General features: G+C 36.6%; 1 protein-coding gene and 1 long non-coding RNA gene across 6 annotated transcripts in view; one reads left to right on the plus strand and one right to left on the minus strand.

Moving 5' to 3' along the window:
- Positions 1–4616, minus strand: part of LOC119865214 — a 39969-nt gene extending 35353 nt beyond the window's left edge. The window contains exon 1 of the long non-coding RNA XR_005376467.1: positions 4507–4616. This is a non-coding gene — a long non-coding RNA (uncharacterized LOC119865214). The remainder of the gene's footprint in view (positions 1–4506) is intronic.
- Positions 1–25792, plus strand: part of GPC5 (glypican 5) — a 1343656-nt gene that overhangs the window by 232748 nt on the left and 1085116 nt on the right. The gene's annotated exons all lie outside the window — the stretch shown is intronic.

Genomic DNA, 25792 nt, shown 5'->3' on the forward strand with positions numbered 1-25792 from the left:
GCTATACTCAGTTTATGTTTAATTATAGTATCTATGTTTAATTATTGTATCTGAATAATGTCTAATGAGTTCTCATGTTTAATCACTGTTTTTGACAACTATAAATACTCTTAAGCATCTCTGTCATTATCAGCTAAGCAACCTAAGCTTTATGGGGTCTGTCCTCAGCCTGATTCTCCAGGCTCATCTTGCTCCATGGGCCTCTCCTATATGTGAGAGGAGAATGCCTCTCCTCTGGCCTTCTTTTAGTTTCCCTAATGCATAAAGTTGCTTCATATCTTGAGACTTCACAGCTGCAATTTCACCTTACTTCTACTCTGGTCTTTAGGTCTCAGCCCATGACGGTAACTGAAGCACAATTTCCTCTCCTTTTCCAGAATGCTTTTTTCATGAACTGACTCCCTTTTAACATTAATATGTTATTGTTTTTCTTTATACTAGGAAAATTGCACGATGTTGTGGTGGTTTTGTGATGTGTTTATTAGATTTTATGCCACAAGCTGTACTTGAAATTCATCATCGTATACTCTACAGCATTTGTTGAATAAAAGTAAATGAATGAATGACTCCATCAACCACAAAAATTAAATGATAGGCTTTTAATCACCAATATATTATACATAGGGGTTCCTAAAGCATGGCATTAGCACAGTGACTGAAGAATACGAATGTAAATAAAAATCAGAAGGTAAAAAAAAAAAAAAGGCAAAAGTGAAATGTCAGTTACAAGCCAATAGGGAGCTTGGAGAGGACTTTGGGATGATTGTGAAGGGATAACCCATGCCGTTGGCATTCAGATTCAATATTTTTTAACACTCTGGATGCCAATGAATAATAAATTAAACTCTTGAATCTAGCATGTTAGTTCTCAATAGCTTGGGACGGTGGCAGCCTGGGAACACTAGTGTCAGGCAGATGGTTGGTTTATGGTCACACAGCAGAGCTCTGCTTAGATATCACCAAGCCAAAGATCCAAATGTGCCTTTGCTTATTTTCAAGAATATTCACTCAGTTATGCTCTAATATGTACCATTCCTTTATTTTTTTTTAAGTTTTTTTTTTTTATTTATTTATGATAGTCACACAGAGAGAGAGAGAGAGGCAGAGACACAGGCAGAGAGAGAAGCAGGCTCCATGCACCGGGAGCCCGACGTGGGATTCGATCCCGGGTCTCCAGGATCACGCCCTGAGCCAAAGGCAAGCGCCAAACCACTGCGCCACCCAGGGATCCCTGTACCATTCCTTTAAATAGTATTACATTGGGTAGCCCAAGTGGCTCAGCGGTTTAGCGCCACCTTTAGCCCAGGGTGTGATCCTGGAGACCCGGGATCAAGTCCCACGTCGGGCTCCCTGCATGGAGCCTGCTCCCTTGGACTATGTCTCTGCCTCTCTCTCTCTCTCTCTCTCTCTGTCTCTGTCTCTATGAATAAATAAATAAAATCTTTAAAAAAATAGTATTACATTAAAATATGAATGAATATAAAACAAGCCTAAGAGTAGTGGTTCAAAGAATCTTAGTAGAAATTTGTACTTCAGATCCAAAATAAACTTGTAGCCAGCAGCTAAGAAATGTTTGTCAAAGAGGCAGGACTATGTGTAGGCAGCCTCTCATATGGCCACCAGTGATCCCTGCCCTGTGGATCCACACCCTTGTGTAGTGCCCTGTATCTGAGTGTAGTCTGGACTTATTGATTCAATTGTAATAGAATATGGCAGAAAATATGGGCTGTCACTTTAAAGATTGGTTCTAAAAGGATCTTGATCTTAGGCACTCCTTCTTGCTATCTCTCACATCACTCCCTCCCTGGAAAGCCAGCTGCCATGTTGTGAGTGTGGCAGTAGATGAAGACTACCCAGTGAGAACAATCAAAGGTTATTTATTCAGAATTGGCTATGACAAAAGTCTGTCACTGTTACTTAACTGTGGTGGAGTCTCAAAGGCAGGCAGAGATGTGGGAAAGCTTGATAGAGGGTTAAAAAAAGGTAAGCTTCAGGTATGTATGTATTGGAGGCTGTTATTATGGGGTTGCTGAAGATGGACTAAGTAGAAGTGGGTATTGTTTTGGATAGGGGAGCATATTTGGCTTTCTCTAGTTGGTATTAAATTGGAAGCAGGGGGCAAAACTTAGGCAAGCAAAACTTAGGCCATTTGTGGCCGGATGCTACAAGGGTTGTGGTTTTACCTCCTGGGCAGATTGTGGCTCATGTTACGATTTGGCTTTCTGGACTGGTTGCTGCAGGTTGTGGGTTGGAATTGTTTTTATAGATGGTTTGATCATTGCTCAATTGTATATCCAACCTCTTGTGAAGCATTCCTGTGGGGAGGCCTATATTAGTGAGCCTGGAAGCAGATTTTCAAGAGGCCCACCATTACCTCTGTGACTGACCTTGGAAGCAGACCTTCATGCAGTGGAGCTTTGAGATGACTGAAATCCTGAAAGACCCTTTGATTGCAGCTCATAGGACAGCCTCAGCTGAGATAACCTAGCTAAGTGGCTGTCTGATTCCTGACCAAAAGATACCTTGCACTAATGTTTATTGTATCAGGCACTAAATTATGGGGTATTTTGTTACGCAGCAATAGTTAACCACTACAGATGGGAAGGATATAGTTTTTTGTTAGATCACCAAGAAATGTAGTTCAAGAACTTTAAATGGGTTTGTCTGGGAGGCACAGGCAATTGCAATATTTCTTAGAAGGCACCATTTCTCCCTAAGACATACAAAACAAAGGAGGAGTTAAGTCATTATTCTTTACACCTTCTTCTCTTCTACACTCTATTTTATTTAATGACAACATAATCTACCTTGTCCAGTAGCCAAAAGCATCTTCAGTTATTCTTAATTCTTTAGACAAATATTTACTGAGTCTCTACTATGTACTAGGTACGGTTCTGTCACTTAGAACACAACAGACAGAGTTACCGGCCATTGGGAAGCTTACATTCCAATGAGAAAAAGAGGGTAAGTCTTCTGTGTGGAGTAAGGGCAAATTATGCATCATCACATAGTATGGGATAAAGAATATGGTCCCTCACAACCGTTTGCTATTGGAGGGATTACTTGAGTACCCAGATAATCTGGGTAGTAGTTTAGAGTTGTTGTCTAGGAAATCCAGCTACCCAGTCCATGAAAACCTTAGAATGTTTCAGGCACTCATTATTTTTCTAAAGATTTATTTATTTGAGAGAGTGGGGGAGGGACAGAGAGAGAGCCTCAAGCAGACTCTACACTGAGCACAGAGCCCAATACAGGGCTCCATCTCACCACCCAGAGATCACAGCCTCAGCTGAAACTATGGAACCCTAGTTCAGAAGCATTCCAGTTAGGATTAGGGAACTCTCCAACCCTTTATCATGGAACTCCTAGATTCACTTTTGGACATTTCTGCTTATTGCAGTGCCCTGATAAATCAGTCATTTATATAATACATTATGTGGTACATGCTATGGAAAAAGAAAAAGAGCACATTTGGAGAGCTATAGACTGCTGGGTGGGTTGTTATTTTAAATAGAGCTGCTGGAGAAAACCTCATTGGGAAGGTGATATCTGTGCATCTTTGAAAGAGGAAATTGGCCATGAGGACACCTGGCAGAAGGAATTTCTGGTAGAGAAAATAGCCAGGGGGAAGGCCCTCAGTGAAGAATGCACCTGATGTGTATAAAGAATGGTAAGGAGGCCAGCGTATTATGTAGAATGAGAGATGGGGAGAATAAGGAAGGAGGAAGGAAGGAAAGTAATGAGGAGTCAGATCATACAGGTCCTTGTGGGACTGTTTATGAACCTAGTTTTCTCTTTGAGTGAACTGGGGAGCAGAGGTTTGTCAGAAATAAGTTGACACAGTCTTATGTTTTAGAAATTTCACCATGCTATTGTTTTGAGCACAATCTAGACATGTCTGGAGTCCAGGAAAGACGTCTAGACTAGAGATATGCAGTTGGGAGTCATTGGCTCACATACAGTATTTCAAGCCAGGAGACTAGATGACATAACTAAAAAGTGAGTGTAGCTAGAAAAAAGAGGTCAGTAGCCTGGGCCTTCTAAAATTAGAGGGAGGGTGGAAGAGGGGGAGCAGCAAAGGAGCCCAAGGAGGAATGACCAGTGAGACAGGAAGAAAAACCAAGAAAGTGCAACGGACTGGAAATGTATCAAGGAGGAGGGAAGGCCCAACTGTCACGTGCAGTGCTATGACACCTGTGATGGGGATTAACACTCTCAAATGGATTTGGCGACCAGATGGAGATCACCAGTCGCCAGGGAATAGACTTTGGTGGAGTAGTGGAGGCCAACAGTAGTGGAGTCTGAAAGAAGTGACTTTTCCAGAAAAATGGAAAAGAGAATTGAAGGGGGTTATAATGTATAAATATTGAGCAATTTTGATACAAGAGAATTTCTGCAGTAAGCAACAATTTAGGGTTACACAGAATTGGAGCAGTAGCTAACAGCTAAATTAGGAATATGAAAAGAATTTTAAAATATATATATTGAAGTAATTCTCTTGCAAACCTGCAGAGAGTTGGATTATCCAGTCTTGTATCCAGTTTTAATTTTTTTAAAAAAATTATTATGATTTTCCTCCTGTCTACTGTAGTCCTCCTGGGAATTTCCATCTGGTTCTGTTTTATGTCTCACTTGGCCTACGACCTAGCATCTCACTATGTGCATTATTACCATATCACAGTCCTACTATTACCCTGCCATTTTCCTACTTCATTACTCTTGCCAGGACTCTGTCTCCAAAACATGCCATTTATGATGTCATTACTCTAGCTAGGTTCAGTTTTCAAATGGCTTTAAATGGCACAACTTGGCTATGGCTGTAAGCATGCTGGGAATGTAGCAACACAAAGAGAAAGCTGGGTGAACCAAACTGTGAGAGGAAGCTAGAACCAGATAGGGCCAACCTGCAAGATGGGGCTACTGTTGTAAGATGCACCATAACTAAGATGTCATGGAGGCATAGCTCCAGATCTTCCAGGTGTCAGAGCCTGTAGGTAAGAATATCAAAACTTATTACTTATTCTCCCTAGTACAATTCAGCTTGATATACTGAATGTTTAGTTTGTGACAACAGAGGATTTTTAAAGACCCACATTTTGGGGAACATAAGAACCCTAAAATACTGCCAGTTTCACTTCTCATGGGTTTAGTTTTTACCTGCAGGTGGAAGGCTTCCAGGCCAGGCATTAGCTGACATTGCTATCTTGTTTCATACATGTACCAATATATGTTTATCTACATTATGAATATATCTATATTTTTTCTCTGCAAATACATGTGTGTATTATACTCCAATTTTTAGCATTTTTTCTTTCTCCTGATTTTGAAACTGATTTTATTTTAAGTAATATAAAATCATTAAGTTTGTTGGTGCCAGAATCTTGCTCTGCAAAAACAGTGTTAACCATTACTGATTCCAGGTAGATTTGAGTGCCCTTACTATGAACCAGGAACTGACTGTACAATTTGATTAGAAACATTTTATTTTTTGTAAAGAATCTTATGTCTTATGATAAGAGATGGCTTAATGCACTTATGTCACACCTGAGTGTTCTCCAGTATAGTATGACTATGGCTTTTTATAAATTTGTTGACATTTTAAGACATTGTAGCACACCTCAGCCAGGTTAATCATACTAGGAGGGATCAGATGTCTGTAGTCATGTGCTGATTGCTCAGCTCCTGTTTCAGCCAGAGGGCAATTGCTCAGAAGCTTCCTGTAAAATCATGCCATTGACCTCTGTAAAATGTTTCTGCCAGTGTAGTTCTATTTATTATTCTTTTTTTAAATTCATATATTTATTTACTTTGACTATTTAAAACTTATCTAGTACTTTAGCATTGTATAATAATTACATTTTCTTTCTTATACAAGTTTTTTGTTTTATTTGGAGTTAAAAATTGCCTCGTTTTCAACTTATTTAATTTTCCTAGAACCCATGGCTAAGTGTTCTCCCACCTGCAACAGTAATGTGAAAGCATTTATCCCTTAGTGGTGTATTTTCCCTTGTGTTTCATGCTACACAGGTCACCTCCATGACTACTTACTTAAAATGCTTTATTTTTCTGTTTTGAGTTATATTTGGTTTACTTGCCACTCTCAGCAGTAAAAGTATTGTCCAGTTTTCATTTTCCAAATTCTAAGTGATGATATTTTTCTAATTTATACCTTCTCTCTAAACAGATTCATGTGTTTTATATTTATCCATGATTGGGATCATTAACATTTCACATAAGCTGTTGCAAAAACCAGGACCTCACATTCTATGTTCTACGTTGAGACTGGTATTTGTGTTTTGCTTAGATTTTAGGATGACTGAGATATACATTCTTTGTTTTCTTTCATTTTTTCACTGTTCCAACCTGACGTTACCCAGCTATCCAGATATGATACTGAACCAGAATATTAACCACGGTTTTGCTTATCATCCTCCACCTGTGGATCCTTCAAGTTACCAATCATGTGCTTTCTGCGATTGATGCACATTTTCTGAAACTGAGCCATAAGGTCCTCTCTTCATTCTCATTCTATGCATATAGTTAATTGGTATTTTGATTGAACCAGCAGAAGTATAAAAATGCCTATGAATCAAAGGAAATTATTCTCATTAGATATGAAACAAAGAAAGCAGTGGTTTCAAGAACAAATATTATTCAAAAATATTCTCATTAAAAGAAATTGCTCTCTCTGGTATAATAAAATTCTTCTAAAAAGAAGCATCTGGAAGAATCATATAACTTGCCGTAGCATAACATTTGGGATGAATTAAGATGCTTCATGTCACAAAATGCTTTCAAGGCTTCTCAGTATTTTTCTTCATTTCAGCTTATCTGTGTCTCACAGTTCTCCAATTAGATCATTTTTTACTTCATAGTTCTTTAAAGGCATCACATAATGAATATTGTATAGAAGTTACAGTCCCTCGAAGGTTAGAAATATTGCTAAGTGGCATTAGTTCAAGCCTGTATGTGGAATGTGCAAGTTTTTCTGTGCTGGATTTACCTGCACAGTTTTTATATGAATAAGTGGGAAGGGCAAATTACAAATACTAAAATAAATGAGCTGTGGAACCATGAGAAAAAGACAGACATTTCAGCTCATGTGTTCACTCACCATCCATGTGTTGCCTTGATATCACTGAACATTTGAGAACCATTGAGTGAATTCTTATGGTGTTGAAGAAGCATTAAAATTACCCTCGTCAATGGGTCTTCAAGTTGGAAGGAATTTTAGAGGTCATTTCATCCTCTAGACTCTTCACCATCCAGATCAATTTTTTAAATGACTCCTCCAATAGGGCACCTGTTACTTTTTCATGGAAACCCTCTCCATTTTCTGAAAGCTTTTATTAAAGATTGGCCTTCTGTTTTTACAGTTTCTTTCCAGATCTAGAAAATTCTTTGATCCCATCTTCCATATAAGGACCTTTGTTTATGAAGGCAATTTCCATACATCCCCTAAATATTTTTTCAGTGATATTCTTTTTTAAGATTATTTATTTATTTATTTATTTATTTATTTATTTATTTATTTATTTATTTATGATAGACATAGAGAGAGAGAGGGAGGCAGAGACACAGGCAGAGGGAGAAGCAGACTCCATGCAGGGAGCCCGACGTGGGACTCGATCCCGGGACTCCAGGATTGCACCCTGAGCCAAAGGCAGGCACCAAACTGCTGAGCCACCCAGGGATCCCCATTTTTCAGTGATATTCTTGCATAGCACTGCAAGAAACCTTAAGGGGAGAGAAAAGATGGTACCATTACCTCTCCAGAAAATGTGTTGGTAAAAATGGAAGTTGTATGGGTTTTAGATCAAATACTAGGGATAGAACTCCAATACTTACAAACTGTGGGACACAATTTTAGAAATATCTTTAATTGTGGATAGTGTTTCTCCTAATTTAGCTAGGAAATTTTTAAAAAGATTTTATACTAAAAGCATTCAAGATACCTGGAGTAAAGTCACACTTAGTAACTTTTTAAAAAATAGATACAGGTTAATACATAGAGGGTATGATTAACTACAAATAAATTGATATAGATCTTCACTACTCATGTGGTGCGTGGACTGGCAGCGTTGACATCAACTGGGAACGTGTTAGACAAGCAGGAGTTCAGACCTTATCCCAGACCCACTGAATCGTAAACTTATTTTGCAACAGCCCAAGGTGATTTGTACACAAGCACTGGCATGTATTAGAGACAAGTCATTGAAAATCAGAAAATAGGAAAGTCAGGAGTGTAATTGAGAAATTCTTTAGAATGTGGGGAATGGGTAGGTGAGGGGAAGGGGTTTGGAATCTTTCTCTGTTGGAGGACTAGCAAGTGCAAATACTCAGAAGTGAAAATTACTCAAGACCATGAGGAGACTGACATAATATTCACGATGTGTGTTAGAGAACAGAAGGACATGTGGCTAAAGGAACTTGAAAATCAAATACAGGTTTTATATTTAATGTGGTAAGAAATATTATGTATAGGTTCTTGAGCTTGCGGCTATGTTAAAGAAATGCTTTTGGATTAACTCTGCATAAATTGGACCATACTAGCAAATAAACAGATAAAAAGGGGAATTTACATGAAGTAAATCCAGATAGGAACTTATAAGCCACTGGTCTAGAATGGTAGAATGAAACCACCATTCCTCAGTTCCTCTGTTCATTTTATTACCCATGTTTTTAGCTTAAAAAAATGATTTTATACATGTACTATATTTTTATGTATTGGTGCACTTATTTGTATGAAGTGTATTCCCAGGACTGTTATTTCTTGTTCCAAAGTATTGGGTGTTCTTTGTTTATTTGTTTGTTTTGCTTTTGATGATTGTTTTTTGTCTGGTTTTCAAAAAAGGATGAAAGGGGTTCTATATTCACTCATAACAGAAAGGAGTTTGCTTTCTTTTGAAATACTGACAGCAGCAACTCATAATTCTTTAATTTTTGTCAATCTAGTGGATATAAAGTGATACCTTCTCATCATTTTCATTTGTATCTCTATAACTCAGATTTTTTTCCTTAGACACTTAAATGTGGCCTTCTGTGAGTTTTCTCTCCACAGCCTTTGTCTGTATTGTCTTTATTGTTAACAGTTGGAAAATGTTCTCTGAATATCCTTAATATTAACCATTTTCTATCTTTTACTCTACAGATAGTGTTTCCCAATTTATTGATGATCATTTAACTAAATTAGTATATATTCTGTTATGCAAAGGCAGTTAACACTCTTTATAAGCAAATGATATTTCTTTTCTTGATATTTTTGGATCTTCCATCTAGACTACAAAGATATCTCAATTTCTAATTGAATATATGGTATCTTAAACTTTCTTCTAAAATCTGTTTTACTATTTTTACATTATTAAGTCTTTAATGTCAATAAAAATTATTGTTGTTTTGATGTGGGGCAGATATCCAACCTTCTTATAGATGTGTAGCCAACTATATAATTATTACTTTTGAAATAGCTGCCAGATTTATCATTTATTATATTCTGTAAATGTCAGAACATATTTTCTGGACCCTCCATTATTTTCCTGTTTATTGATCTCATCTTATACTAAAACCATGTGTTTAGGATTTTGTATAGTATTTTAATATTTAGTAAGATTAGCCCCTTTCAGTGTCTGTCTTTTTTGTCTTTTGGGGAGTGATTCTTAAACATTCAGTTAAAAAATATAACTTTAAATGAAGTTGCATTTAATTTATATATTAGTTTTAGAATAATTAATGTTATAGTATTAAATATTCCCTTTTTATGTTTTTCTGTTTTTTTCAGATTCTGTTTTATATTATTTAATAGCTATACTTAAACATTTTTTTGGCTGCATCACTAACTCTATTCTAAATGTTCTACCATTTTGTCTAGAAAGGCAAGGAAGCAGAATGTATAGTCTCCATTTTCTGTATCTAGATAGTTAGTGCTATGTTCCAGGCATACTTGAGGTTTCCCTCTTTAACATAGCATATTTCTAACCTCTCTCAGTTTTGTTTAGTTTTTTTGGCCTGAACCTCTTGAGATTTTTTTTAAAGTATAAAATCACATAATACTTTATTATTTCTTTTCAAATTCAGTTGACTGGACTATTCAAAACAATTTTGAATGTAAATGGTGGAGGGGATGCCTGGGTGGCTCAGCAGTTGAGCGGCTGCTTTTGGCTCAGGTCGTGGTCCTGGGATCCTGGGATAGAGTCCCACATTGGGTTTCCTGTGGGAAGCCTGTTTCTCCCTCTGCCTATGTCTCTGCTCTCTCTGTGTCTCTCATGAATAAATAAATAAAATCTTTTTTTTTTAAAGAATGTAAATAGTAGTGATATGCATTAATGTTTTGTTCCTGACTTAAAAGAAATGGCTTTAGCATTTCACCATTCCATGTTTGCTGTTTGTTTTAGAGAACCAGTCTGTCATTTTTAAGTAGAGCCCTTCTATTCCTAATTTATCTAGAGTTTTAATAACTTACAATGATGGAATTTTATCAGATGCCTTTTTTTTTTGCATCAATTGGTGTGATCATGTGACTTTTTAAGTTGTTAACATCACTAATTGTGATATTAAATTTATTTTCATTTAAACATCCTTGCTCCCCGCATAAGTATTTGCTCTTAATATATTATGTATTTTGTATTATGCTAATTCTAGTTATGAAATAATTACATTAACTACAAGTAACTGGCTACTAACATAAGTACATTTGTCTGCTCTTTCATTTTGTGTCCTATTTCCCAGCATAATAACGATTCCTCTTAATTTAAACTAAAATGATAGTAGGTTTGTGAAACCGGGCTATTACAGATAGGGAATGGCAGATGAATGGAACCAACTTGGTCTTGATCAGTGACCAGAGATTTGGCTTAAAGCTGCAGCTGCCAGATGCATAGGTGGGACTTAAAACTATAGAGGTGGTGGGTGGTGTGGGGTGACCCCCTAAGTCTACGTGAGATCCATAGCTAAAGTCTCATTCCTCACACTTTCTAACATCAAATCAGTGCTGCCATTGTGTAGAGTTAAGTGGATATGGTCCAAGGAACACAGTGCCTCCAAGGAACACAGTGCCTCCACCCACTCTTAGGTCAGCTCCTCCAAATAGAGGCCAGCTCTGGTCTGGAGGGCACGTCAGTGCCTGTGGATAGTGGAGTGCATGTGCTGTGAGCCCTGTGAAGTGAGTTTGTCCTGGGGCAGCCTGACTCAGGAGAATTAATTGCAGTGAAGCCTGGAGAACTAGAAGATCCCAGCACACCTCACCTAAGCTCCTCCTCTTTCTCTGGGGGATGGGGATGTGGGTGGGAGGGGAGACTATGAAGGCTGCTACAGCTAAGACTTGGCCTAAGTACTAAGAATGGTTCTTTTCTTCTTCGTTCTGTTGTTTTCTTTTTTGTAGCACTGTTTTTATGGGGCTTTGTTATTACTATTTGATGGATTTGTTAAGTGAATTGTGAAGGCTTCTACCTTTTACTGTAGTTGAGAATAGAAATACCTGCTATTTAGGTATTAGCTGGAACTCATGTGAAGTCAACTGATTCTGGATCCTGTCTTCCCTTTTCTTTTCCACATGAACCTGTGTCTGGATGCAGACTCTACCATTATGAACTCATGTAGTTCACTCTGCACAGCAGTGCAGCCTGAGCATTTCACAAAGGTACCTGGCCTGTGCGGCAAGTGGATGCTACATTCAGCTGAGGCTTTGCTCTCTCAAATTCATTTGTAAGAATTATGGAAACATTTAACATTAATTTAATTGTCACTTAATGATAGTTTTTTGTTATTCACAATTTAGAAGAAACAGCATATATTAAAATATGTCTTCTTTCTACCTCTTTTGATATACTTTCTTTTTTTTTTTGATATACTTTCTAAAAAAAGAAAAAGGACTAGAATGTCAGAGGAATGAATTACACTTGTCAAAAATAAAAATAATCCCTGATCATAATAATTTAAAGGTCCAGTTGTGTCTTGTTAATCATTAACTTATTTATAGAAAAACCTTTGACATCCAGATAACTTTTTATATAAGCAGCGAAATAGAAAATGTTTAATAAATATAACTTAATCATTGTTCTCTATCTTTGTAAATGAAGGCAGTGATTGTGGTGGCATTTTCTAACAAGGAAATTTCAACCAATCCATTTTTATAAAGGGAAAATAGGATACAGGGTAAATAGCACACATTGAATAACTACTTAATACACCATTGGCTTTACAAGGCCTACAGAGGAGTATTTTCAAATGATGGTGCTTAAGTTAAAAAAAAAAAAAAAAAGCATTGCAGAATCCTGCATAGTAATTACAAACTCATCAGAAAACTTGACAGTTATGCTTGGAATGTGCACCAGGAGAGATTGTGATATGTGGTCCGGTATTGTCATTAGAATGTGTGTGAATTGGCAAGGGGTGGGGGAGCTGACTTGTGCAACTGTGACTCCCAACAGCCACTCACTGTCTTGTTTCCATGGTATAATAAATGTGCATTGCAACCACACTGCAAACAACAACCGGGTTCAATGTGGTTCTTTCACAGGACCGTGATAACATCTGAATGATAACAGTGATTGCCAGGAATAATATTAAGTGAGTCAGAATGTGATTGCAATTCCTAGACAAATTAGAGACAGCATTCTATGAAAGAGTTGTGAATGAATGTTTAAAATGTAATGGGATGACAGTGAACAGACCCTAATTTAAATGAGGAACTTTCCAGAATAAATATTTTTAACGGCCCTACTTGTTAATGAACATATATTCCCCTGATGGTCTAAGATATACCTCATTGTACACACTTCAGGAAGAGCTGGAAAAGGTTACTGAGATGTTTATTCTGCCAGAGTAATGCTAGAATGAAACAAGGATGGAGGTTCATTAAAACTGAAAGGAAAGGTGATTTTTCTAGAGGTAAGGTAGGTCAAAGAAGAGGATTATTCATTATCTCTGGATTCTCTTTTAAATGTCTGTAGAAGTAACAATTCTATCAATATTGTGACTAAAGTTTCTTTTCAAGGCCAGCCATTGTAACTGAAGAATCAACAATCTACTGTGACCCTGAGACTGATAGGCAGAGATGTATCTGCTTATGTTATGTGTTTGAAGGTGAGAGTCTCACATGGAACTTAATGATTAATATACATCTTTTAAAAATCCGTATTCCATTTTTGTTAGTAATTTGTACTAAGTCCACCTTGCTAAGATCTCCAAGTATCACATATACCCCTGGTTTTATTAGACCCTGAATTAATCCAGAGTAAAGGAAGGATCACTGCCGGGGAGTTATACTAGAATGGGTTTCTTGCAAGAATTGGGATATGAGCTAGTGTTTGCAAGGACCGTGAAGAGAGAGCCATCGATGAATGTAGAATCACCTATTGGTACTTTGATGAATGATACAGTGGGGACCGGAGAGATACAAAGCTTTCAGTGCCAGGACATCACTTTGATTTGTTCTTTGAAAATAGAAAAACATTCTATATTTCAAGGAGTGAATGCACATACCAGATTTTGGTGATTATTAATCTATTAGTGTTCTTTGTGGATTGGAATGAGGTGTGGTTCAGTATTGAGTCCGTGGCAAAAATTGAGGAGATGGATGGATAGACAGGGCTGGTGGCCCTACTACAAAAGATTTTAAAAATTGGCAAAATGGTATAAAGCAGGAGAAACACGATGCTAATGTGAGTGTGGGAAAGTCAAAGGTAGGAGAAAAGAATCAGTTCATTTTCCAAGATTAAAGCAAAACAAAATCATACTGAAAAAAGAACACAATATATTCTATCTAATAATAATAATAATAATAATTAATAATAATAATAATAAAAACAGTGATTGTCAACTAAAAGCATTGTTGGCTGCAGCACCCCAGCTACCTACTATCAATCTCTGTGTTTTTCCTGATCAGCTTCAGTCAGGAAGTTTGAATGCTCAGGACCTCAGTTTTTTGTTTTCAGAGGTGATGCTCACTTGAGGGTGTGTGTTCAACTGTGGAATACAATATAATTTTGGAGACTGTTTTTCAGCCCCCGAGAGCAGTGCTTTGGCATGATTATCTGTCCCAGACTGCAGACAGTTCTGAAAAATGAACTAGCTTGACATGAAATTGCCAAAATATTTCCTTCTGTGATAAAACTGATAGGATTTAAAAGACAACTGTAGCCCTCCTTGACTGTCCTATAGCCAAAGCATGCAAAGAGGCACTGCATGTGAAAGTTAGTGTTTGTTATCATTTGGTATTACTTATTTAAATTTGACAATGATAAACAATTAAACAAATCCCAAGAGGTGATCACAAAGAAGACTTAGATTTAATTTAGGCATTTTAATGAGCTTTGCTTTTGATATGTAGGCATAATTAGTGCATTGAGTACGAGTTAACCCTAATTAAATTGATTAACTTGAGCAATATTTACTCTGGTTGATATAATGAACATAAGTCTAAGGATATTTTTTAAAATTTAGCTTATTTTTCACATCTACTAGTTTCAGATCTACATGTTTATAGTCGACTTAAATAATATATTATGACAGGTGATGGAAATTATCTTAACACTTGCATAGTCCTGTGTTTAGAGATGCAGCTATGGACTTTTGGGACATTTGAATTATTTCCAATTTTGGATAACTAAAAAATAATGCTACTATGAACATTCATGTATAAGTATGTTTATGGACATATATATGTTTTAATTTGACTTGGGTAAATACCAGGAATGGAATGACTAGGTCATATAGTACATGTATGCTTAATTTTTCAAGAAACTACCAAACTTTCTTCCAAAGCAGTTGTAGCATTTAACGTTCCTACTTGCAGTATGTAAGCACTTCAGTTGTTTTATATTGATAACACTTGATAAGGTCACACGTTTTTAATTTTAGCTACTTAGATGGATAGATGTAGTTTTTAAAAAATTAATTTATTTTAATAGACTTCTTGATCTGAGAGGATTTAGAGCTGCTCATAGTAGATACTCAATTATTATTTGTTGTTTGAGCAAAGACAGAAGTAGTGTTGATATTTTCATAATTTAAAAATAAAAGCCTGAAATGCTTCAAAAGATGCCCTAGCCTCATCCTTGTAATAGCATTTATTTGCATTATTGTCTTTCCTATTCTTGCATTGACTTAGAAACAACAAAATAAAATCCATTCATCTACTAGACAGGTGTCCCAGACTAATATTTCTTTGCTTACAGCATAAGCCAGGGAATGACATTTTAAATTAGTTATAGTAGACATTGTACTTTTAACTTTGTGACTAAACCATTATAAATATCACTGAACTTTATCTGTATGAAAAGCAGATCTCAACATCATGTGTGGTTTTAGGTAATTGAAATTATTTGCAAAAGCAGAAACAACTGGAAGAATTGAACTCAGTAATTTTTTTTTTTTGCCCGTTTGACCTGGATATTTTAATATTGTCAATCTTAACAAACTGATCATATGAGTTCAAAGTTTTCAACATTTGAAACAAAGTAATACATTAGTAAGGCAAATGATGAAAGTTCTTGGATATTTATTCTTGGTTTATATTTTGCTGGCAATTTTAATTGTGTGTTCACATACATATGAGTAACTTGCATTTCAAGTTATTGAAAATAATGCACTGGGACACCTGGGTGGCTCAGCGGTTGAGCATCTGCCTTTGGCTTAGGGTGTGATCCCGGAGTCCCGGTATGGAGTCCCAGGATCGAGTCCCACATCTGGCACCTTATGGGGAGCTTGCTTCTCCCTCTGTCTGTGTCTCTGCCTCTCTTGCTATCTCTCATGAATAAATAAATAAAATCTTTATAAAAAAAGAAAATAACAAACCATAATTTCATTTGTATCAAAGAACTGATGGTTTGTACATCTTTCTTCTCCCTTCCCCACTTTTTTCTTTTTCCTTTCCCTGTCCGTCTGTCTTTCCTTCTTCCTTTTGTACTTCTGTATGATTTTTAGTAGAATATGATGGTAACCAATAGAAAATGATCCTATAGTATGTAAGAGTCAGTAATCCTCCAAAATATGCTCCAATTTTTCCCTACAAAGAAGTTACCAAAAACATATAAATGCTCATTTAAACAAGTGGTATGGTAAGTCAGCTTCTTGAAAAAGTTGTAGGGTATATAGCAAAAAAAAAAAAAAAAAAAAAAAGATTACATTTTCCTTAGAGAACAAAATCAACAACAAAATCCTTATTAGGTTTTAGATTGTTAACAAATCTTTTTCCTGAGGATATTCTCGGGCCAAACTTAGATATTTCAGATGGGTAAGACTCAGTACTTGCTTTTTAAGTGCTCATGATTGTGGGTTGGAGGTAGGGGATAAGGAGAGAGAGGGATAAATAAAATCAAGAATGCTAAAATCAAGTGCTAGGAAATATCAAAGTAGCACAGAGCAAAGCATTTAACTCAAGGTTTCTGGAAGAAGTGACTCTCCAAGGAATAAGAGAGAAAAGATAGATAAAAAGGAAGGGCAGTGATGTACCAAAAGAGAAAGTAACATAAAAACAAAGTTGTGTTTGTCTACCACAGACAGAGGGAAGGAATCAAGAAGGATTTAGATTTTTAGACACGCTAATCAACGAACGATTAGCTTCCTATAGGCAATAAAAAAACCATAACGTACTAAATTGAAATAAGTTTAAGGAGGTTAAATTATTTTCTTATTTTCTTTCCTTTGTTATTTTGATCATGTTTTTTGGAGGGGAGGGGGGAACACAAAATACCAAAAGAATTCTAAAATCATTTCCCCTTGTGATTCCTTTGTTTAGAAGGGTACTCAATCTGTCCTTGTATTTCCCGTTGGATAAGTTAGAAGCAGTATTTGTGGGAAAGGAGACCCCAGGACAGAGCAGATTGGCTAATGGAACATTTGTGGAGCACCTGCTATGTGTTAGTACCGTGGGACTTGCTGGGGGTGCCATCATTCCCACTCCCTGGAAAGCTCACAACTGTGGGGGCAGGGAGGGGGAAGCCTGAAAACTAAACAGTGGCTAATGGTACAGTTGGAAAGGTGTTCCTGAACAGATGTTGGCCTTGTATGTGCACAATTCCATGTGGGGAATACCTTCAGTGCCAAGTGATAGTTCTACCCCTCTGCATCTCCTTTTTTAGGTCCCAAAGAGACAGATTTGACATTTTTCCTGTACCGGAGTTTATGATTTGATTTTTACATTTTTCTTCCTTTCCAACCATGAGAACAAATATTAGGACTACTTTATGAAGAAATAAAAGTTCTTCATATTAAGTAATACAATCATAACATTTTATTCCTCAGGGTTTATGTGAAAAGCTCTGAAGAATAACTTCATTAGTCTGCAATCACTTTATTATGCAAGTGTAAATGTGATTTATGTATGTGATACAGGAAGGAAAATCTAATAGCAGATGAGAGTTTTCTCTTTGTATTTCTTCCTTTATTTATTAGGGAAAAACTAGTGTACTATCTGATGGGTACTGTTGGAGGTCCTTTAAAAAGAGTAACTGATGTCTTTATGTTGACTCTATGAAGGAAGCACTATCACTATTGCCATTTTATAAGGAAGGAAACAGGGACACATAAAAATTAAATACCAAAGTCTGGGAGGTAGGGAGCAAAGCCAGAATTGGAAACAAGGCAATGGCTGTGCAACATAAAACTAGGTTCTATATGACACCAAGAGGTACGTTTGGTATTACTTGTTTTTTAGTCTTCTGGGCTAACACTTTCTTTTAATATCCAAATAAAATGTATTGAATTCCTATACAATTTCCTGTAATAAACTCAGGACCCACGCCACCATTTTTGTTTCCCCTGAAAACGTGCTTTCATATTACCCCTTCTGGTTCTGGGGTCCAGGTCCTCTGGTCATCTTGACACTTGCCTGCCTCCTCCTTTCCAGAAGATGCTACTCCTTCTTCACCCCCACACCCCTGGAGCAGAGAAGTCAAGATTTCTCCTGCAAATCTTTCAGCACATCAGAAACTCACAACTGCTGTCTGTGACAGAGCTTTACTGAAGTGTGGGGATGGTATGGTAAATAGTAGCCCAAGACAGGAGTTTCTGTTTCTAGACATTTAAAAATCATTCCTGTTCTTGGAGAGTTTCTTACCAGGTCCTTTTATAATGCTTTCAACTTCCCGCCATTTGCCCAAGCCACTCCTGTTCTACATATTCTTTCAAACTAGAGTAAGCATAGGCCAAGCCAAAACTCCTATCCCCTCTTTATGTAGAAAATTTTCTTTTTTTTAAAGATTTTATTTATTTATTCATGAGAGACAGAGAAAGAGAGAGAGAGAAGCAGAGACACAGGAAGAGGGAGAAACAGGCTCCCTGCAGGGAGCCCGATGTGAGACTTGATCCCGGGACTCCAGGACCATGCCCTGAGCCGAAAGCAGATGCTTAACTGCTGAGCCACCCAGGCATCCCAATGTAGAAAAGTTTCTAATCTTTATTCCATTTTTTTCCCCATCTAGACTAGTCTGGGGAACCTTGTCCTTTGCAATGAGAAAGATCATAAGGGCATTTTTACTAACCAAAGAGCTCTGAACATCTGTGTGGTGAATCACAGCAGTCCTCCACTGTCACCTTTCCCCTCCAAGAACTACTTTCATTTCATTAAAAAAAAAATTTAGGTCAAAAAAACAACTATTAGGCACATGGGAGTATTGGTTCGCAAACTGCTCCCTTTTAACAGGGATGGCAAGGAGAGAAGGAGGAAAGATGTAGCCATTCAGATCAGTAGGTGGCAGGTATAAGGAGCGAGGGAACTTACTTAAAAGGCTTGTCTTGTGCTGCTGAAAGACAAGTAGATCTCCACACACCACCCCCTTCAGAGTCCTAAAAGTTTATAGAGAGGCCTTAATCGGGTTCTGTCATGTATATAGTCCAGATGGCCTCAGAAACACCTTGCTCTCTCAAGACTGTGTTCTTTGGGCAGCTTCTAGCATGAGGACGGCAAGTGGAATGTACATTCCAAGGACAGACAGGAGGGTAAGGAGCTTCCAGTAGTAGCCTGTGTCCAGCTCAAGGGTCAACCAGCAACCCTGTTGATTACCTCCTCCAACAGGGAGATCGTAATGAAATAAAACACAAGATGTCTCTTTAAACAAGTTAAATGTAATTAAATTTGCAGTAAGTACAATTATTTATCAAAGAAGCCATAATATATATCTGTATCTACGTAGATGTAGATATCTTTGACAGATTGAACTCACAATTCTCCATGATTCTGGCTGAAGATATTGCCATTAAATGTGTAATTGATAGGGACTAAGAGTTTAGTGTTTGGATGTATTGGAAAAAGGACCGTCATGATAATTTTGAATCTTTTGCTCAATAAACAATTATTATGTACCTATTACGTTTCAGTCCTGGTGCTTAGAAGAAGAACTACTTGATGAATAAATTATGGCCTTTGACCTCACAAACTGTAGAACGAGTGGATCATAAACATTGGCATATAACTAGAAAATAGTGCAATATGAACAAAGTGATCTGTAGGGTGGTATAAAATAAGTAGAATATACAACTAGCAGCCTGATTGGGACGGGGAAACTTGTACATAAGATGCCATTGGCATTAAGGATGGGTGTAAGTGTTCTAGGCAGAAAAGAATAAAAGAAATAAGAGGATGTGTGAAGGCTTCGGAGAGCAAAACAGCATCACATTTCTGTGTTGTGAGCAACAACTGTCCCTGTGTTGAAAGCAGAAGAGAGAGTGGGTGAGGGGAAGGCGAGGAGAAAAGAGATGGAAGAGTGGCCAAGATGAGAGCAGAAAAAATAGATTAGGTTCCACACAAGAAAGTTCATCTTATATCTCGCTCCAGGGTGTTTAGACTTTTAGGAACACCAGGGCCAGCTTTTAAGTATCCCAGCATGACCTAGTGAATCTGAATGTCTTGATTAAATCAGAAACCTGAAGTAACTTTTATTCATATTAGGGTTTAAGAAACTCTGTTATAAGCAATGGAAGCTTTTGGCTTTTTAAATATTTCATAATATGAGGTCATATCTGGCACTACAGACCAATATACTGTAGTGTATATTGTTTTTTTTTTTTAAGTTTATTTATTTATTTATTTATTTATTTATTTATTTATTTATGATAGTCACAGAGAGAGAGAGAGAGGCAGAGACACAGGCAGAGGGAGAAGCAGGCTCCATGCACCGGGAGCCTGATGTGGGATTCGATCCCGGGTCTCCAGGATCGCGCCCTGGGCCAAAGGCAGGCGCCAAACCGCTGCACCACCCAGGGATCCCTGTAGTGTATATTGTATACATACTTAGAAACATAATGAACAAAATTATTTTTTATATAGCTTGAACACTGTATGATACCCTGGGTAGCAACTTAGCATAGTTTAAGTAGATGAAATTATATAAAGTGTCTACTAAAATACCATTGGTGAAACTTTATCAAGTGTTATTATTATTTTTTCTTTTATCCCCTCCCTCATGCACAGTAAATCCTGTCTGAATAATTTAATCATTCTGGAACATTAAAACAGTCTTGGGCTTTAAGGATAACTAAAGAGTTTCTGCACTATAATGAGGCTCTTGGAAATGCTGTGCCACAAATTATATGTGGGAGAGAATGTGGCCTTATTTAGACTTCCAAGCTAGCTTTCATTTTCATCCAGAGAATGATTTTGATAAGAAGCTGTTATTTGGTATGGCTAGAGTAGTAAGTGAGCTGCCCTTAACCTCATGACTGTAGGAAGGAGGGACAGAGGGACCACTCACTACTCTATAAGTCTGTGGATGGAATTAAGTTTCTCTAAAACACATCTATGGGCAGGGAACAGCTTGCATATGTGGAAATAGAATCTGAATTAAAATGGAAAATATTAACATAAAAGCAAGTGTAGGGATGACCAGTGTAGACCACAACACAAAGTGGGCAAACCTATTGAAATAAACATGCTGATGACTGTATTGGAGTTCTTCATAGAAAAGATACAAGAAACATCATGGATAATAGTTTCAAATGAAAGAAAATATACTGGGATTCATAAACACAAGTGCAATATGGAAGAAATATGACTCAATCTTTCTATCAAAACTGAACATTGATTAGTATCTTCCTAAATGATGGGCTCTACTTTTTAATGATTTTTTAATTTATTCCTGCAGCTCCACACAGAAGCTAAGATCAATTTCCTATAAAACAATTAAAATAACAGATTTTAACTCCAGCCTTATGAGATTTGGTGCATTAGCTACAAGGCTACTATGTTTTGACTGAACTAAGCATGGCAGTGGACATCAGAAAGGTTCTAGAACTTCTTTATCTAAAGGGCTTTTTTGCATTTGTTTATTTTTAATAGAAGAGAACCTATAGTCCCAGAGCTGGAATTGGAGCATTTGGGAGGTGAATTTTAGTACACTTACCTTTTTTTCTTCTTAACGGGGGGAAGGGGAAGGGAATGGGAAGCGGAAGGGAAGGGAAGGGAAGGGAAGGGAAGGGAAGGAATTAGGAGTAGGGGCCTTCCGAAGGGGACGGAGTGGACAGGGAAGCGGAGGGAAATGGATTCTTTCTTTTATATTTTCTTTGTGTTTTTTCTTTCTTCGTTCTTTCTTTTCTTTCTTTTCTCTTCTTTCTTTCTTCTTCTTCTTTCTTTCCTTTCTCTTTCTTCTTACATTTCCAATACACTGATATTCCAAACTCTTTGACCTTGCTTTGCAAAAATATAGTAAAAAATTTTTCTACCTTTATTTAACAACCATTCTGAATAAGGGCAGCAAATATTTAAATAAGAGGTGGTGATTTGATGGATTTTTATAAGGAAAATCTATATTATTTCTAAAGTCATATTTTTGAAATTATAAGAACTTAAAACTTAGATTTTTAAAAGATATCTTTGGAAGCACAGTTTTTTTTAAAGTTTAGATTCTAGCAAATTTATAGAGGGCTACTAGCTTCTCATAGCTGAAATCACGTACTTGTTATAACCTATGCTTTCTGCTTTTGACTATGTTACTGTTGGAATATTTTCTGATAACATCTATGAGAGCAGGAATGGATGTTGTAATAAAATGGAGTCTTCTCAGTCTGATTGATTTTGCACTTTTCAATCCATTTCAGTTATCAGAAAGTATTTAAAATTTTCCTCCTGCTATTTGGAAATAATGTAATGGTCTAAAAGATTGCCTGCCTTCTGAGACAGTTTCTCTCTTGTCAAGGTAGAAACAGTATATTTACTAAACTACCTTTAACTTTGGAGTGAATATTGTAATCCATTTCTTTCTTTGTTTGCCGGCCTGTAACTATAGGAAGCACCAAACATGGCATGTGTCAATATAATCTAGCAGATCTGTAGACCATGGCTAGGATGTTCTAAAATAGGAGATTCCAGAATGAAATTAAAATAATTTTTTTAGTGCTTAGAACTCACCAATATTTTACTTTAGTATGAATTTGCATAATGATGATTCTTATATTGCCTAATGAAGTTCCTTAACCATTACCATAAAGCTAACAGAACAAATAAATGTATTTTTAACACTACACTGTAGGCAAATATCCCTCCCTGTGATATGAGGAAGATGTAAGATACTAAGATACACATTTGTATTCACTCTTTGGAGAAAAAAGTATCCACCAAAATTTTCTAGAAGAGGGTGTAAATTAAATACATTTCTTAAACTAATAAATATGGTCAATGACTTGCAGTGATTTGACATAATGAACTAAATGAATATAATTAACTATGATGACAAAGTAAATTGAACCACGATAGCTATTTAGAGAATACTAGCCATTTGAGCAGGAGACCATTTGCTTTTGTACATTTATGGATTGTACAGAACAAGCTTTAAAAGGTAAAATGTATAATTTGTATAATTATAATTTGTATAATTATATAGTTAGAAGGACTGCAGGCCCAATTAACTCATTTTAATATAGAATTTCAGGTGCTACTTGATAAAATGGCTTTTCTGGCACCTGGATATCTTTTTAGGCATGCCTTGGGGACCCCATAGTGTAAATAAAATTATATTGATATGCTTAAGTCTATGAGATTTGGACTTGGTCCTGGAGTGAACATTGTATTTAAATACATAGGTAAAAGGCAGGGTGGAAGCAGTTAGAAAGGTCACAGTTGGGTAAGGAAAGAAAAGTCTAAGGAACCTGTGGGAACTTTTTTAGTAATCCAAGTTGGATAAGATAGTTTTATGGGCAACATATGGTAATGGGGAAGATATTTTTAAAAAGAAAGAAAGAAGAATTATTTCTTCTAGTCCTAACTAGGTTTAGGAAATAAAAGTCTTAGCACCTTGAGTCTGGATGCTTACAAGGCAGATTCTAATATATGAAAAGGAAGTCAGGAAGATGCTGAGAAAAGCAGAAGAGAATAGGATACCAAAAGAGATCCAGGTTGATGTTAGGCATTGAAAAATAATTAGATCTCCAGGTAAGAAAATTTTGCTATCCCAACAGTTCTCATAGTGTAATCTGGGATTCGTAAGATCTTTTCAGAATGTATGGAGATCAAAACAATTTTCATAATACTATTAAGACATGATTTTTCTTTTTCTCTGCATTGGCATTTCCTTTGCTAATGTAAACACAGTGGTAAGCAAAACTGTTGGAGCTTTAGCTAATTAAGCTAGTGACACCAACTTATACTCATAGTTACTGCATTCTTCACATCTACAGACTTGCAGGGAAAAGAGTCCACTTTCATCTTAAAAAGTCCTGATGAAGCACTAAAAATTATTTATTTTATTATACATCAGCCCTGAATTATATATATATCTTTCACATTTTGTGTGATGCCATAATACATAAAGCACATCTTCTGCATTCTAAAGTATAATGTCTCTCTTGATGAAAGGCACACAAGTGTGTATTTAAATTGCAAGCTCAACTAGCCACTCTTTCTTGAACACATTTTTTTTTTTTTTTTTTTAGTGAAAAACATGATTGACAAATTATGATGATTCAGACGTGGGGAGACATCTCAGAGTAGACTAAAATGAACCTGCCACTTCAAGAAAAACAATTTTTAATCTGAACCCTTCAGTTATCTCTCTCTGCCCACCTTATAGTGTTTGTTGCCAGTGATTACATTTGAGATTTCAAGAGAAAATTGGAATTATAGAAAACTTAAGGAGATCACCATAAACTTGAAAGGTTCCTAATTACATACAGAAATGATTAACTCTGTCAGCATTGAGAAAATGTGCATAATGTATGAACCAATATTTTCAAATGTTAATACCTGAATTACAAAATCACGCATGGGTAACAGAACCATTCATAGTAAAATATAAACCAGTGGAAAATTGCAACTGACCACGAAGAAAAATTACTTGTCAAGTTTTGGTGTAATAGCAAAGAGGAATATTAACAATTATCTGAAAAGATGGTTAAATATACCTTCTTTTGCCAACTGTGTATCTTTGGGAAGCTGGATTTTTTTCCTTTTTAAAATTATTTTTTATTTGATAGAGAGAGAGTGTGTGTGCACCGGAGAGAGAGTATGAGCAGGGGAGAAGGACAGAGGGAGAGGGGCAGAGAGAGAGGGAGAAGCAGGCTCCCTGTGGGGATTCTGATGCGGGACTCAATCCCAGGACCCTGGGATCACAACCTGAGCCAAAGGCAGATGCTCTACCAACTGAGCCGTCCAAGTGTCCCAGATTTTTTATATATATTTGACTGAGACAACATATTGTAATGAATTAAATCCAGAAGTAGATATGAGACTCTAGCTCTTTTTGATTAAGCCAGATATTAATAAAACTTACAATAATGTAACATCATGCCACTCTTTATACTATTTGTTTTGGAAATTATGCATTTTTAACAAAATATGTAATTTATTCTAATGTAATAAGTTTGTTATAGTTATTTTTTAAGTGGACTGAATAAATATTTTAATTAGTTGTCAATTTTTATTAAAAAATATATACATCTATAAATGTAACCCTCCAAGACATCTTCAGGTTTCTCAGTAACTTTTTTTTAAAATTTTTTATTTATTTATGATAGTCACACACACAGAGAGAGAGAGGCAGAGACATAGGCAGAGGGAGAAGCAGGCTCCATGCACTGGGAGCCTGATGTGGGATTCAATCCCTGGTCTCCAGGATCACACCATGGGCCAAAGGCAGGCGCTAAACCGCTCTGCCACTCAGGGATCCCTCTCAGTAACTTTTAAGAATGTAAAGGATCCTGAGACCAAAAACTTTGGGAATCACTGAGTAACATATGTACATTTGGGGATCATTAGCTTGGAAGTTTCATTTAATATTGTAGAAGTGGTGTTATATTTTTATGGAACAAATACTGGGGCTTTGAAAAAAAAACTGGCCTAGGATTTAGAGGAATGAGTGAAAGAAAAAAAAAATGTCTCCCATAGAGGTTGTAAGGGAATCAATCCCAGAAGTTTATATGACTGAAGTGCCCAGGAGACTGCAGGTCCTAGAAAGAAGGCAGTGCATTTGGTTAGGTAGAGGTCTGTACAGACCTTGGGCTATTTCAGTGGCTCAGTGCAACCTTTAACGTGAACTGTTCAGTTATGTCTCTCTGTTCCCCACCCCCCCAAATTTTCCATTGTTCTCTGATGGAATTTACAGACCATCACAACAAAATTCCCTATATCCTCAACCTTTATCTCTGAGTGGAATTTGACCTTCTTGTCCTAATTGAACCTTAGTATATCTTCCCTTAGAGTCTCTTCAAATACAGACTGTTTTATGGAGGGTTAGAGGTAAGGTGCAAGAGTGTTTATTTCCTTCTCCACATGTACTTAGGAATAAAGATCTTATATGGTATCTTTTTTTTTCCCCAGATATTAGGATGGATTTTTCCAGTTAATAATTATAAATATTGGAAAATCCTC

Source organism: Canis lupus, chromosome 22 (assembly GCF_011100685.1).
Source record: "Canis lupus familiaris isolate Mischka breed German Shepherd chromosome 22, alternate assembly UU_Cfam_GSD_1.0, whole genome shotgun sequence".
In the NCBI taxonomy this organism is placed as follows: domain Eukaryota; kingdom Metazoa; phylum Chordata; class Mammalia; order Carnivora; family Canidae; genus Canis; species Canis lupus.